The sequence below is a fragment of the Panthera pardus genome, unplaced genomic scaffold (assembly GCF_024362965.1).
Source record: "Panthera pardus isolate Hobbes unplaced genomic scaffold, ASM2436296v1 HiC_scaffold_24, whole genome shotgun sequence".
Classification (NCBI taxonomy): domain Eukaryota; kingdom Metazoa; phylum Chordata; class Mammalia; order Carnivora; family Felidae; genus Panthera; species Panthera pardus.
The window spans coordinates 139,132,537-139,142,011 of NW_026526810.1; the positions used below are offsets into that span (position 1 = coordinate 139,132,537).

At 54.9% G+C, this 9,475-nt stretch overlaps 1 pseudogene; it reads right to left on the reverse strand.

The window, feature by feature from the left end:
* Positions 1-6,519: 6,519 nt before the first annotated feature.
* On the reverse strand, positions 6,520-8,744 carry LOC128772852 (disintegrin and metalloproteinase domain-containing protein 21-like; annotated as a pseudogene).
* Between the last annotated feature and the right edge of the window lie 731 nt (positions 8,745-9,475).

The following is a 9,475-nucleotide window of genomic DNA, read 5'->3' on the forward strand; positions in this document are numbered from 1 at the left end:
CCCAGGAACCACCTTGCTCTTTAAATCCCCCCAGGTTACACAGATAGGGGAAAGTCTCAGGAGCACTTCCCCAAAAGAAGCCAGATCAGAATGGGAAAAGACATTTCACAGTGGGGCAGGTGGGGACACTTGAAGTGGGCCTGTGGTCTGGGGTCTAATGTGGAAACGCAGGGATTTCCTCATTTGGGGTTCTGTGGTGGTTTCTCGGGAGGGTGTCCCTGTTTGGGGTAAAACGCACCAAAGTATCTCATGTGAAGTGGCAAACGCGGCAAAGAAACGAGCGTCCAGGTAAAGCGTATTTGCGCTGCCGTGACACGTGCACTGCACGTCTGAAATCACAGAGTAAGGTGCTCCTGCAAACAACAGTGTCAGCCCCACACGATAGAAGCAAGAGAGGGGTCAAACGCTGTGACGTAGGCCCACGCCCAGACCCAGCTCACCCAGGCGGAGAGGCCACGGGCCCTGCAGGAGGCAGCACGTGAGCCAGAGGCACGTGGGAGGGTTCTATTGGTGGCCACGTGTCTTGGGTGCAGCGGAAGCAGTGGGATTTGGAATTCCGGTTGTCCGCAAGACGCCACTAAGAAGTTGTTAGAACTGCGAAAACCAATGAAGGGACATCTCCGGGAAGTGGACTCGGGAGGCGGGGAGGGGAGGCTGGAAGGCGGAGCCCACCACCCAGGGTCAGGCTGGGGAACAACCCACCGCTACAGACCGAAGATTAGAACCCTCCGCGGAGAGAAGCCCCAGGCTCAGGCCCCACCAGGGGAAGCCTTGCCCTGCGGCCCCTGCAGGAAACCCACGGCGCCTGCAGCTGGGCCCGGGAGGCGCCTGCTCGCCCTGCAGCCCTGCTTTCCTCCTGCGGACTTCGCTTCAAAACCACGCTCCCAACTTCCTCTTCTCCGCGAAACAGCGCTCCTCTCCGTGTGCTCCCCGCTCGGCCGCGGTTTTGCCACAGCTTGCTGGGCCCGGACGGCAATTCTCCGCTACTCCTGAAGAAACCCACTTTGGCTGGTAACATAACTGGCGGGTTATTTCCAAGGGCAACGGAAGGAGCAACGAGGACACTCGCAGGTTAGGAGAGCAGCACACACACACCACGTGCACGTCTGCATGCTCCTGACGACCCGTCGGAAAGAGAAAGGAAGAGACGGTGCCATTTGCAACCGCGGCGGAAGGAACGACGTGCCCCAGAGGAAATCTGAGCAAGGAGGTGGCAGGCCTGCTGTCCCAGGACAGGGCACTGGGGACAGAAACGCAGGAAGACGCACGGGGGCGGAGAGCTGCTCTGTGCTCCTGGCCGCGGAGGAACCGCCCCTGTGAGCACGTCTGTCCTGCCCGGAGCCATCTGCAGCTCCGGGGTGTCGCACAGAAGTCCCCACGGCGCCGTCGCAGACTCGGGAGGGACACCCCGCCCCGCGCGGAGGCCGAAGGGCCCCGCGAGGCCAGAGCGGCGGGAGTGCGAGCTCCGCCAGGGGAGCCCGCTCCTGGACCGCGAACCGCATGAGGCAGCGGCGGGAACCGAGTGGGCGCGGAGCAGGAAGACGGCCGCGCGGCCCCGCCGCCCGGCGCCGGTGAGGTAAGCCCCGCGGGGGACACAGTGTCACCGCGCACGAAGCCGCGCGGGGTCCTTTCCCCCCAGGGTCTGGCGAACAGCGCCCCCCTCAGCCTCCAGGTTCCGGAAGCTCCTCTTCCCGGGGCCTGGCTTTCTCCTCGCCTGCTCCTCCCTTGGCGGGACCTGAGGGGACCGGGTTGTTGTCAGTGTGGACGCTGGGCCACGTCCCCCTGAATCCTCCACAGTGGGCCCTAGGAGACCGGGTGCTTGTCAGTGTGGACGCGGGGCCACGTCCCCCTGAATCCTCCACAGTGGGTCCTGAGGAGACCGGGTTGTTGTCAGTGTGGACGCGGGGCCACGTCCCCCTGAATCCTCCACAGTGGGTCCTGAGGAGACCGGGTTCTTGTCAGTGTGGACGCAGGGTCACGTCCCCCAGTGTGGACGCAGGGCCAAGTCCCCCTGTATCCTCCACAGTGGGTCCTGAGGAGACCGGGTTGTTGTCAGTGTGGACGCGGGGCCACGTCCCCTGAATCCTCCACAGTGGGCCCTACGAGACCGGATTCTTGTCAGTGTGGATGCGGGGCCACGTCCCCCTGAATCCTCCACTGCGGGTCCTGAGGAGTCCGGGTTCTTGTCAGTGTGGACGCAGGGCCACGTCCCTCTGAATCCTCCACAGTGGGCCCTAGGAGACCGGGTTCTTGTCAGTGTGGACGCGGGGCCACGTCCCCCAGTGTGGACGCAGGGCCACGTCCCCCTGAATCCTCCACAGTGGGCCCTAGGAGACCGGGTTCTTGTCAGTGTGGACGCGGGGCCACGTCCCCCAGTGTGGACACAGGGCCACGTCCCCCTGAATCCTCCACAACAGGTCCTGAAGAAACCGGGTTCTTGTCGGTGTGGACACGGGCCCTCATCCCCCCGAAGTCTCCAGAGAAGGTCCTGTGGAGAGCGGGTTCTTGTCAGTGTGGACGCGGGCACTCATCCATCCGATGTCTCCACAGCAGGTCGTGAGGACACCGGGTTCTTGTCCGTGTGGACGCTGGTCCAGGTCCTCCCGAATCCTCCATAGAGAGTCCTGAAAAGCCGGATTCTTGTTGGTGTGGACACGGGACCTTGTCCGCCCGAAGTCTCCACAGAAGGTCCTGAGGAGACCTGGACTTGTCTGTGTGGACGTGGGCCCTGGTCCACACAGAGTCTCCCCAGCGGGTCCTGATGAAACTGGTTCTTGTCAGCGTGCACACGGGCCCTCATACTCCCGAATCCTCTGCCGCCGGTCCTGAGGGGACCGGGTTCTTGTAGGTTTGGATGTTGGCCCTCGTCCTCTCGAATCCTCCACGGTGGGTCCTGAGGAGACCGGGTTCTTGTCCGTGTACGCCGGGTCATGTACCCCTGAATCCGCCACCGCTGGTCCTGAGGAGACCGGGTGCTTGTCAGTGTGGACGTGGGCACTCGTCCACCCGAAGTCTCCACAGCGGGTCGTGAGGACACCGGGTTCTTGTCTGTGTGGATGCAGGGCCACGTCCCCCTGAATCCTCCACAATGGGTCCTGACGACACGGGGTTCTTGTCGGGGTGGGCACGGGCCCTTGTCTCCCCGAAGTATCCACAGCGGGTCCTGAGGAGACCGGGTTCTTGTCAGTGTGGACGCAGGGCCACGTCCCCAGTGTGGACGCTGGGCCACGTCCCCCTGAATCCTCCACAGTGGGTCCTGACGACACCGGGTTCTTGTCGGGGTGGGCACGGGCCCTCGTCTCCCCGAAGTATCCACAGTGGGTCCTGAGGAGACCGGGTTCTTGTCAGTGTGGACGCAGGGCCACGTCCCCAGTGTGGAGGCAGGGCCACGTCCCCCTGAATCCTCCACAGCGGGTCCTGACGAAACCGGGTTCTTGTCGGTGTGGACACGGGCCCTCATCCCCCCGAAGTCTCCACAGCGGGTCGTGAGGACACCAGGTTCTTGTCTGTGTGGACGCGGGGCCACATCCCCCTGAATCCTCCCCAGCGGGTCCTGAGGAGATCGGGTTCTTGTCCGTGTGGACGCAGGTCCAGGTCCTTCCGAATCCTCCACAGCGGGTCCTGAAAAGCCAGATTCTTGTTGGTGTGGACACGGGACCTTGTCCGCCTGAAGTCTTCACAACGGATCCTGAGGAGACCGGGTTCTTGTCGGTTCGGACGTGGGCCCTAGTCCACCCCAAGACTCCACAGCGGGTCCTGTAGAGACTGAGTTCTTGTCGGTTTGGACCTGGGACTTCGTCCTCCGAATCCCCCACAGCGGGTCCGGATGAAGCCGGTTCTTGTCAGCATGGACACAGGCCCTAGTCCTCCCGAATCCTCCGCAGGGGGTCCTGTGGAGACCAGGTACTTCTGGGTTTGGACGTGGGCCCTAGTCCTCTTGAATCCTTCACAGCGGGTTCTGACGAAACCAGTTCTGGTCGGCGTGGACGCGGGCCCTCCTCCACTGAAAGTCTTCACAGTGGGTCCTGAGATCAGGTTCTTGTCACGTGGACAGGAACCTATGTCGTCCTGTTCCCCCACTGTGCATGTAATGGCACAGACTTAAGGTCAGAGTGGTCCTTCGTGAAGAGCTCCTTAGATGGTGTTGTCAAGGGTCTCTCCTCCAGGTTGGAAAAGGTCAAGGATCTGGGCACATGACACAAGGCAAAAACAAAAAACAAAAACCCCACACTCTTTGAATTGTCCCCATTCTATCTTAGAGGTGGATTGGGTCTCTCCCAGTGGGCCTGTGCTGCCATGCCATAAAAATCCAAGTCCCAGGAATCAGAGCTTCTTTCTTCCTACCTCTGTGGGCTCTGGGGGCTTGGGGAGCGTCTTCCTCAGAGCCTTCCCCCTTTTTTTTTTTTGCCTGTGTCTCCTGCCCTGTGCCTTGAGGTGCTTGTCATGGTCTTTTGATAGAGTGAAAAGTCTGGAGGCTCCTCTAGGGTGTCTCTGTAAACAGGCTGTGGATACTTTGAGTTTTTCAGTGAATGATGACTTTGGCGGTCTTGGACCAATCCAGTCACCTGCAGCATGTCAAGCGTTGTAAGCAACAGCTCGGAGCCAATGACGAAGACCCACAAAAGCCAATCAATGTCCTTGTCTCCCTCCCTTTGGACAAATGATTCCAGGAAGCCTTGCATTTCCATGATGGTATAGTGCCTGTCATCATTTCTGTCTCTCATGCTCGTCCTTGGACATGTAGGTGTAGTGGATCGTGACAGGGAAAATCTGGGATAGAAGTTATTTCTTTCCAGAGTCGTGTTCTGTGGCCTCCCACACTGAGGTGTCCCACTCAACACCTGACAGGTGGGGAGCCATTGGTGACAGCAGAGAGGATTGCAGCCACTAGGGGGAGCTTGCCTTGGCCAAGTCCTCCACCCTGGGTGCCATGATGCTCCTTGTAGATTTGCCTCCATCACTAGCTAGGGCTGACTAATCAAGCACAACACCACGGTGCTGGCCGCAACACAGTGGACCAAGCAGGTGGCGTCTTCTTCAACACTAATCTAGGAACACTGTTCTCGGTGTCCACCTCCTTTGGAGGTGAATAGGAAATACACACCCCTGCACCCAGACTGGTGCCTGCTTGTTGGTCTCTGCAGGGAGTCTGACCTTTTATGGCACTGATGATTTAGGGTGGGGGTTTCTGGCAACACCTGGCATAAGCCCAAATCAAAGCTACAGACCACCAGCAAGCACCAGCTCCTTCCCACAGCAGCTGAGACGTGAGGGTGAGGAATGAGTGAGCCATTCTTAGGTCTAAGGCATTGTGGGGGGGCATCAGCTAGGCTCCCAATCCCATCCGTGGGGATAAATGTATTGTGGGACCTCAGCTTCTGGACTGAATTAAGAACATGTAGACTGTGACCTGCTGAAGGAAGTGGCAACAGCAAGTCACAGTGGGTGACAGGCAGCTCCCTAGGCATCTGAGCTCTCGTTTGGGGTACATGAGATGTGTGGGCCCCTTGTGACTGAAGGTGGGGTTTCAGTACACCCCCAACAAAGGAAATGGAAGCACAGGATTTATGACTTACAGAGCCCGGAACAAGAGGGCACAAGGACCCAGGGAAGGGCAGGCCTCCATCCCACATTCGCCATGATCAGGACATAGAAAACAGGGTAGCAAGTACAGGATTTCTTGGGAGCGGATGGGGCTGAATTCGCTAACTTTCACAGGCTCATCTCTGTGTTATTGTAGAAGGTGCTTGGGAAACCAGAGTGAGATCCCTAGGCAGATTCTTATCTACAGTTAAACTCACTGAAAAGTAGGCAAGAGAAAGAGAGCAGGGATTCACCTTTCCCGGTCTCCCTCTGGATGCCAGAGTCATCCATAGACACTTGTGCCTACCTTTCTGATTGATGTATGGGGTGCTCCTTTCAGCTTCATGGTCTCAGTCTCCCACATTTGGAAATTTGCTCTCCAGAGAGGCATAGCTTGCGCTAGTGGAACCTAATGCCAGTCCCCTTCCCTCACAGCCCGCAGACACGCCCGTGTGGACAGGCAGTATGGGTGGGTGGTAGCCCTCCATTATCCTGAGCCCACACGGGACTGGGGGAAGACAGATTACCTGGAGAATGAGAAACTTTTCAGTCCACAACAGCGTAGTTTTGGAGAAAACTCATGAAGTTGCCAATAAAGGAGCTTGTGTCAACTTCTCTTAATTCTGGAACCAGACACTTCCGCTCAAGACACAGCTCTGACTCAGGTCCTCTTCCAAGAAACTAAGGCTCAGTTTGGGCTCTTGCAGGCTTAAAAACTACATAAAAGCCAGAAGCATGCAGTTTTCAAGTTTTCTTTCAGAGTGCTGGTCGGTGACCCATGAGAGACCTGGTGTCAGAGCTGTGATGTGCCTGAGGACCCCTGTGTCTCCCGCAGACCCTTGGAAACATGGATGTCAGCTGTGCTGCCTCAATACTGTATTTTTACAGATGCACCAGATGCATTGTGTATAGTTGTTCAGGGGTCTGGAGGCTAAATTATGGATTGTCTTCTCGAAAAATCTCTTCCTTAACTTTCTCTGTGTTTATAGTTCTGGCATTTCCAGAAACAACAAAGAGGAATGCAGCTATTATGGCATAAATGTGACCAAAACCCACTCTGAGATATACCATGGATTCATGACTTTGCCTGACTGGCTGAATTCTTCTTGGAGGGGTCCACAGTCTGTGCTCCCACCAGTGCCTTGTCCGTGCACCATGGAGGATCCCAGGCTGTGTGGCAGTGGCAGTTCCTGTTATGGTTGCACATCCCTCTGTGACTGCATTTCTCTGGGATACAGTCATAATTCAGCTGAGCCCCACTGCCAGTGCAGTAGGTATCCCGACAGAACTTTCCAGAAGCACAGGAAGTACCAGTTCTCACATGACCGATCTGGGTTGTTCCTGTGCTACGATGTGAATCCAGCCCCAAACATCAGAACCCTGGATCTCAGACCGATGGAATCCAACATGTTCTTGCAGCTGAGGGAGATGTGTGACATTCCTACACTGCAGCCTTCCACACGGCACGCCTGTATGGGAACAGGTTCAGCGTTGACTTCCCCGGGGTGTTCTGCGGTGTCCATGTCGGCTGCCTTTGTGATTTATGGTATAGCAGACATCTTCACCTTTCCCAGAATTTCTGCCACAGCTTTCTTGGCAGTGAATAGTGCGGTCAGTGCAGTTTCCATGATAGCAGCAGCCCTCTTCAGTGCACCCGGTTCCATCTTGCATATGGAAGTCACAGGGTACGCCAGGTCACCCCATGGCAGAACTCTGGAAGATCACGTATATTTTGGATTGGTCTGCAGGGTGTCCAAGCAGCGGAGTTGGTGCAGTCTGTATAGCATCTGCCTGTATTCCATTTGCCCCCAGGGGTTCAGATACAATCACGCATACAGCCTAGATTGCTGTAGCACTGGTTGAATGAGCCGCAGTCACACTGCTTTCCTGGATCCACTATGTAGTTTCCATAATGATAGTGGGTCAGGCTTTTATTTAAATGCACCAGTTCAGTGTTGAACATGCACTTGCCTGTTCCACAATTCATTATGTGCTGCATATGAATGAAGGAACAGTTACTGAAAGCTTCCATTATACCAGTTAGTTGGGTCCTAAAGCAGCTGGACCTTTTTTGGCAAGCACATTCATCAGTGTCAATGCACAAGCCACAATTTCTTGCCATCTGATGCGTTGGTATGACAGACAAGAGTAAATAATGTCTGCCTAAATAACCCAGAATGATGGCATATAAGCCATTGGTGGATGGCATATAGAATATACAACTGGACTGCCATGAACCTCATGGGGCCCATCTCAAATCACATTAAGGGTGAATGTGTTTTAAGAAATCGAAAATACTTTCACTCATACTATTGAAGAGGAAAAAAAAGGGGCTCTGATGCAACACATAATTGCCTGTGTGAGCTTGATGTCTCTCACTATAAATGACCATGAAACCAATAACTTACATCAATAGCATGAAATATGGACTCAATTAAGCTAACTAGCCTTACTAGGAATTGGGCACTTTTTTCCACGTGGTTAACACACTATACATTGTTTTGAAACTGAAAGCAAGTCCTTTGAAAATTCTGTGATGGGATGAACAGAACTTACTAGAGATCCTTGGGGCTGCACTGGCATTTCCTTGAGGAACAGGGGGTCCCCTGTCCTCCTTATATCCCAGGTTATAAGTAGGTCCCATTGCACAGATGTCTGCGACTATGTGAGAAACAAAGTGTTCAAACCATTGGAAACCACCGAGGGGTCTCATATCATAGGCAAGTTAATCCAACTTCATGATATCTTCAAGGCTGCCATAGCCTGTGTCAATTGTGACCATGGAAAAAGGAATCTCCTCCAGGTAGCTGAGGTAGTAACAGTCTGGAGGCATGAAGGGTTAGTCCACCTGCAAGGCTCCCTGAGCATCCTGAGTCATCATCAGCAGAGTCTGGACCAAAAGAGTTTCTTGTGCCGCATGTACATAACATGTCTCTTGCCCCAAAACGCAGGCTATAGGACAGACAGCCAGGCATCTGAATGCCCTTGCTGTGGTGTGGCTCCTTCTTGGGAATTACTATCTCAGAGGAGATGTAGCACCATGAGGGATGCCCTTGAGAACCCTGCACAGGAGCCAGCACTGCCCAGAGTGCAAAGAGCAAGAGGGGCGCCCTCAGGGTGACCTGGCCCTCTGCCAGCCTCATGCCCCTGCTCAGAGACATCTGCCAGTGAGAATGGATAAATGGAGGATCCTCAGCAAAGCCAGGTCTAGACCATCAGACAGAATAGAGGGCTGTGCCAGGTGGCCAGCACCCTGCACCTGGGGGCCCCCTGTGGGGTTCGGCAACAGTCCCAGGGTGTGGCATTGGGTGACCCTGCACATCAGTTCGGCTGGGGTGGATGTGGGAGGGGCAGGTGGGCCATGGTCAAGAGTGGTCACATGGACATGGGTAGGGATTTGGACCCAGAGGCATGGCTCTAGTCAACACCTTCAATCTTTCCTCCAGCTACTTGCATATGGGCTATGCAGTTATATCACCCTTAACTTCTCTATCAAATCCATGTCCTGTGGTACTGCTGGGTCACTTTCTTTGGATGACTACTTTTTCTCATTACAGAGACCACTGCTTTGCTTCCTTGTGATGCGGAGGTAAACATTGTCAATTTTACCTTTAGGGGTGATGCTAAAAATCTCTTTGTAGTTTTGTGTGTCTTATTCTCCTTGGCTATTAGTTTGTAAGCCATTTGATCCTTTTGGTTTTTGCTTTGAAGGTTCCTCTGAGTTCACTGAGGAAAACATTTGTCAGTATTCTGAGTGATGATTGGTGAACTGCAAGGTTGTATTTTAGTATTTTCTTATGCCAGCTGGGGAGAACAGAAAGTACTGCTGACCATGTGTGAGCCCCAGGGGTTTTCTCCTCTAATCCCTTATGGGGGTTCTTTCCTGGCCTCT